Genomic DNA, 5,000 nt, shown 5'->3' with positions numbered 1-5,000 from the left:
ACATGGGCAAAGCATCCGAACTTGTTGCACATTTTAACATCAAACACAGAGACATTCCTCTGGTGTTTAAGTGCGCTAAATGTGACAAAACCAACTCAAACCACCGATCGATTGCCTGTCATGCCCCCAAATGTGGGGGAATAAAGTTAACTGAGGAAAGCTTACCAATGGTCTGTGAATGTTGCCAGGCACGCTTTGCGACTCTAAGTGGCCTTTCGCAGCACAAGAGGCATGCTCACCCAGTCACCCGTAATGAGGAAAGGATTAAAGATGGTATAAAGGGTACCTCGCAGAGAGGGGTACACCGTAGCTGCTGGTCTTTGAAGGAAGTAGAACAGCTGGCCCTTCTAGAGTTGCAGTTTCAGGGGAAAAAGAATATCAATAAGATCATTGCTGAAGCGCTTGGGACTAAGACCAACAAGCAAGTCTCTGACAAGAGACGGGACCTAAGTAAAAAGACAGGGGCCCCCATGTCAGACAGCTTACATTTTTCTTCTAGGCCTCTTGAGACATTGTCTCCCCCACCAAATGTAACAACGGGGACTTCATCCATACTCGCTCAAGCAGCTGAGCGGCTTACGAATGAGAATTCTGGGACCCTGGAAAAGCCTGCAATGGAGGCAATAAAGGCTTGGCTTAACGGCGAGGGCCAACATGATGCCCTCGTAGAAACTGCCACAGCATTGATGCTTTGTCCGATGAGATTGGTGAAAAACAAAGGCAAACGTTCAAAACCTGAGAACGACATTATTAAACCCAGGATATTACCCACACGATCTTGGATGAAGAAGAGAGCGGAAAAACGAGGAAGCTTCATGAAGCACCAGAAGCTCTTCTTTAAGAACCGCTCTCTTCTTGCGTCCTTAGTCCTGGATGGCACTGAACGTCATGAATGCCGAATCCCGAACGCAGATGTATATCGTTTTTACTGCGAAAAATGGGAGAAGGTGTTGCCATTCAATGGCCTGGGCCAATTTAAGTCATCAGGTGTTGCAAATAACGAATACTTTGAGCCCCTAATTTTGGTGGAGGAAGTTCAGACTGCCATACGGGCCATTAAACCAACGTCAGCAGCTGGGCCAGATGGCCTAACAAGGGCTGCAATCTGTGCTGCCGACCCCGAGGGTCGGACACTGACAGCCCTATTTAATGCATGGATGATTACAGGAATTATTCCCAAAGAGTTGAAAAAGAATAGGACGATTCTTATTCCTAAGGTTATGGACGATGAAAAGCTGAAAGAATTGGGGAACTGGAGACCAATAACGATTGGTTCAATGATTCTGAGATTATTTTCCAGAATAATGACTGCACGTCTTGCTCGTGCTTGTCCCTTAAACCCAAGGCAGCGTGGTTTTATAGCGGCATCTGGCTGCTCTGAAAATCTTAAGGTGCTACAGGACCTTATGAGACACGCTAAGAAATTGCACAGGCCGTTGGCTGTCATGTTCATCGACATAGCGAAAGCTTTTGACTCGGTTTCGCATGCTCATATTTTATGGGTGTTAAGGCACAAGAAAGTAGATGAACACGTGGTGGGCATCATCCAGAACGCCTACGATCGGTGTACGACCTCGTTCAAAAGCAATGGCGAGTCGACTCGAGAAATTAGCATACGTGTTGGTGTCAAACAGGGTGACCCCATGTCACCCCTGCTCTTCAATCTTGCCATGGACCCTTTGATATGCACCCTAGAGTCACACGGAGTTGGGTACTCCATTGATACCGACCACGTGACAGCTCTTGCGTTTGCTGATGATTTGGTGTTGGTGAGCGAATCTTGGGTTGGTATGGCCGCCAATCTAGCGATCTTGGAATCATTTTGTGGGCTATCGGGATTGGAGGTTCAGGCCAGAAAGTGCCAGGGCTTCATGATAAGCCCAACCAAAGATTCATATACGGTGAACAACTGCGACCCATGGACTATCAAAAATAAAGATGTCCATATGATCCAACCTGATGAATCAACGAAATACCTTGGTCTGAAAATTGGCCCTTGGACTGGCACTATACAGCCTGATCTACATTGTCAGCTAAAGACATGGATCTCGAAAATCGATGAGGCGCCTCTGAAGCCAACTCAGAAGGTTGAACTACTCAATGCCTATGCCCTACCCAGATTGTTATATCCTGCAGACCACTCGGACTGCAAGCAATCAACTCTCCGTGGGTTGGACCAAGAGATTAGAAAGGCGGTAAAAGGATGGCTCCACCTTCCCGCTTCAACTTGTGATGGACTGTTATATGCCAGAGCCCGAGACGGAGGCCTTGCCATCTTGAAACTGGAAAAAACAATCCCTTCGGTTCAAGTTAGAAGGCTGCAACGTATAGCAAACTCGTCCGATGCTATCACCCGTAATATTGTGTCCTCGCAGGGTATGGAGGAAGAATACCGTAATTTGTGGGTACGAGCAGGGGGTGACAGTGATGCAATCCCAACATTCGTTCTCAGGGACTCGGTGTCAAAAGAACCTGTATATCCGAGACCCTGCGATTGGAGGGAGCATGAATTTCAGAGATGGTGCGAAAAGCCGGTTCAAGGAAGGGGCATTGTAAACTTTGCGCATGATAGAATCAGTAATGCTTGGTTGAGGCCATGGTGCGGCTTTAAACAATGCTTTTTTATCGCAGCACTACAACTAAGGGCAAATATTTACCCAACAAGAGAAAGCTTGAACAGAGGCAGAGATGGGGCCTTACGTTCCTGCAGGAAATGCTCTGCCAGACTCGAGTCCCTTTCGCACATTCTCGGTCAATGTCCTGCAGTACAGAAAGCAAGAATTGCGCGACATAACAAGATCAGTAACATTCTGGCAGACGAAGCGGCTAGATTGGGCTGGTCTGTATACAAAGAGCCACGGTTCATATCCGAGACGGGAGAGATGAGAAAGCCTGACCTCGTGTTTGCAAAAGATGAGGAGGCGGTTGTGATCGATGTCACCGTCCGTTTTGAGCTTTCAAAGAATACCTTGTCAGATGCTGCCTCGCACAAAGTTTCGTACTATACCCCTCTTGGTGATCAAGTCAAAGTGCTGACGAAGGCTAGCAAGGTCACATTCTTTGGATTCCCGGTTGGGGCAAGAGGAAAGTGGCCCCTTGAGAATAACGAGGTACTTACCTCCCTGGGCCTGACCAAACCCAGAACGACATCACTGGCCAAGATGATTTCCCGCAGAACGCTGCTTTTCTCTCTTGATATTCTGAGAATGTTCTGTGGAAATTATGCGGTCTATGAACAGTCATAGACAACCTCCGAAACAAATAATAGTTTTGTTTTAAGATGTCATTTGTTTTAGATTGATTTTGTTATTTTCGAAGGTGAAGTCGGTTTTTATTTCATTTTACTATTTTCCACAATTTAGATTGTTATTTTCCAAGACGAAGTCTTGGTTCTTTTTTTTATTGTTAGTTTTTTTTTAACACGTCGTATTTGTTACTTTAGAGCTTAGAGGGGACTTTATTTTCGCCTTACTATTTTCTGCCTACAAAGAAGATTAAAAATAAGCTTTTTTCAAGATGGTTTTGTTATTTTCCAAGGTGAAGTCTTGGTATTCTTATTTTACTATTTTCCATAAAGAAGACCTTTCTTTTAGATTTTGTTATTTTCCAAGACGAAGACTTGGTATTTTTATTATATTGCTATTTTTTTACACGAAGCTTATTCAAGAGCACTTATATAGATTAGACTTTGTTATTTTAATTCTTTATTTTTTGGACTACATCAGTTCGAGAGTCCTGTAACTTACTATTTTCTGCCTACAAAGAAGATTACAAATAAGCTTTATTTAAGATGTTTTAGATTAGATTTTGTTATTTTCCAAGGTGAAGTCTTGGTTTTTTTATTTTACTATTTTCCACAAAGAAGACTTTTCTTTTCTTTTAGATTTTGTTATTTTTCAAGACGAAGACTTGGTATTTTTTTTGCTATTTTTTTACAGGAAGCTTTATTCAAGAGCACTTATATAGATTAGACTTTGTTATTTTAATTCTTTATTTTTGCACTACATCAGTTCGAGAGAAGACTACAAACCAGCTTTATTTAAGATGTTTTAGATTAGATTTTGTTATTTTCCAAGGTGAAGTCTTGGTTTTTTTATTTTACTATTTTCCACAAAGAAGACTTTTCTTTTAGATTTTGTTATTTTCCAAGACGAAGACTTGGTATTTTTTTATTGCTATTTTTTTTACACGAAGCCTATTCAAGAGCACTTATATAGATTGGTCTTTGTTATTTTAATTCTTTATTTTTGGACTACATCAGTTCGAGAGTCCTGTAACTTCCTATTTTCTGCCTACAAAGTCAGCTTTATTTAAGATGTTTTAGATTAGATTTTGTTATTTTCCAAGGTGAAGTCTTGGTTTTTTTATTTTACTATTTTCCACAAAGAAGACTTTTCTTTTCTTTTAGATTTTGTTATTTTCTAAGATGAAGACTTGGTTTTTTATATTGCTATTTTTTTTTTTTACACTGCTTTAATCAAGAGCGCTTATATAGATTAGACTTTGTTATTTTAATTCTTTATTTTTGGAATACATCAGTTCGAGAGTCCTGTAACGTACTATTTTCTGCCTACAAAGAAGACTACAGACAAGCTTTATTTAAGATGTTTTAGATTAGATTTTGTTATTTTCCAAGGTGAAGACTTGGTTTTTTTATTTTACTATTTTCCACAAAGAAGATTTTTCTTTTAGATTTTGTTATTTTCCAAGACGAAGACTTGGTATTTTTTTTATTGCTAGTTTTTTTTATATATGTTACTTCAGAGCATAGAGAGGACTTTATTTTTACTTTACTATTTTCTGCCTTCAAAGAAGTAACGTACTATTTTCTGCCTACAAAGAAGACTACAGACAAGTTTTATTTAAGATGTTTTAGATTAGATTTTGTTATTTTCCAAGGTGAAGACTTGGTTTTTTTATTTTACTATTTTCCACTGGTATTTTTTTTATTGCTAGTTTTTTTTATATATGTTACTTCAGAGCATAGAGAGGACTTTATT

General features: G+C 40.3%; 1 pseudogene; it reads left to right on the top strand.

Moving 5' to 3' along the window:
• LOC142919127 (28S ribosomal RNA) overlaps window positions 1-5,000 on the top strand; it is a 10,787-nt pseudogene that overhangs the window by 3,504 nt on the left and 2,283 nt on the right.

The sequence above is a fragment of the Petromyzon marinus genome, unplaced genomic scaffold (genome assembly GCF_048934315.1).
Source record: "Petromyzon marinus isolate PM22_M1 ecotype Great Lakes invasive population unplaced genomic scaffold, UKy_Petmar_22M1.pri1.0 PM_G_Scaffold_6, whole genome shotgun sequence".
Taxonomy (NCBI): Eukaryota; Metazoa; Chordata; class Hyperoartia; order Petromyzontiformes; family Petromyzontidae; genus Petromyzon; species Petromyzon marinus.
The sequence above is the reverse complement of the archived record's forward strand: the minus strand, read 5'-3'. Positions and strand labels throughout refer to the sequence as shown.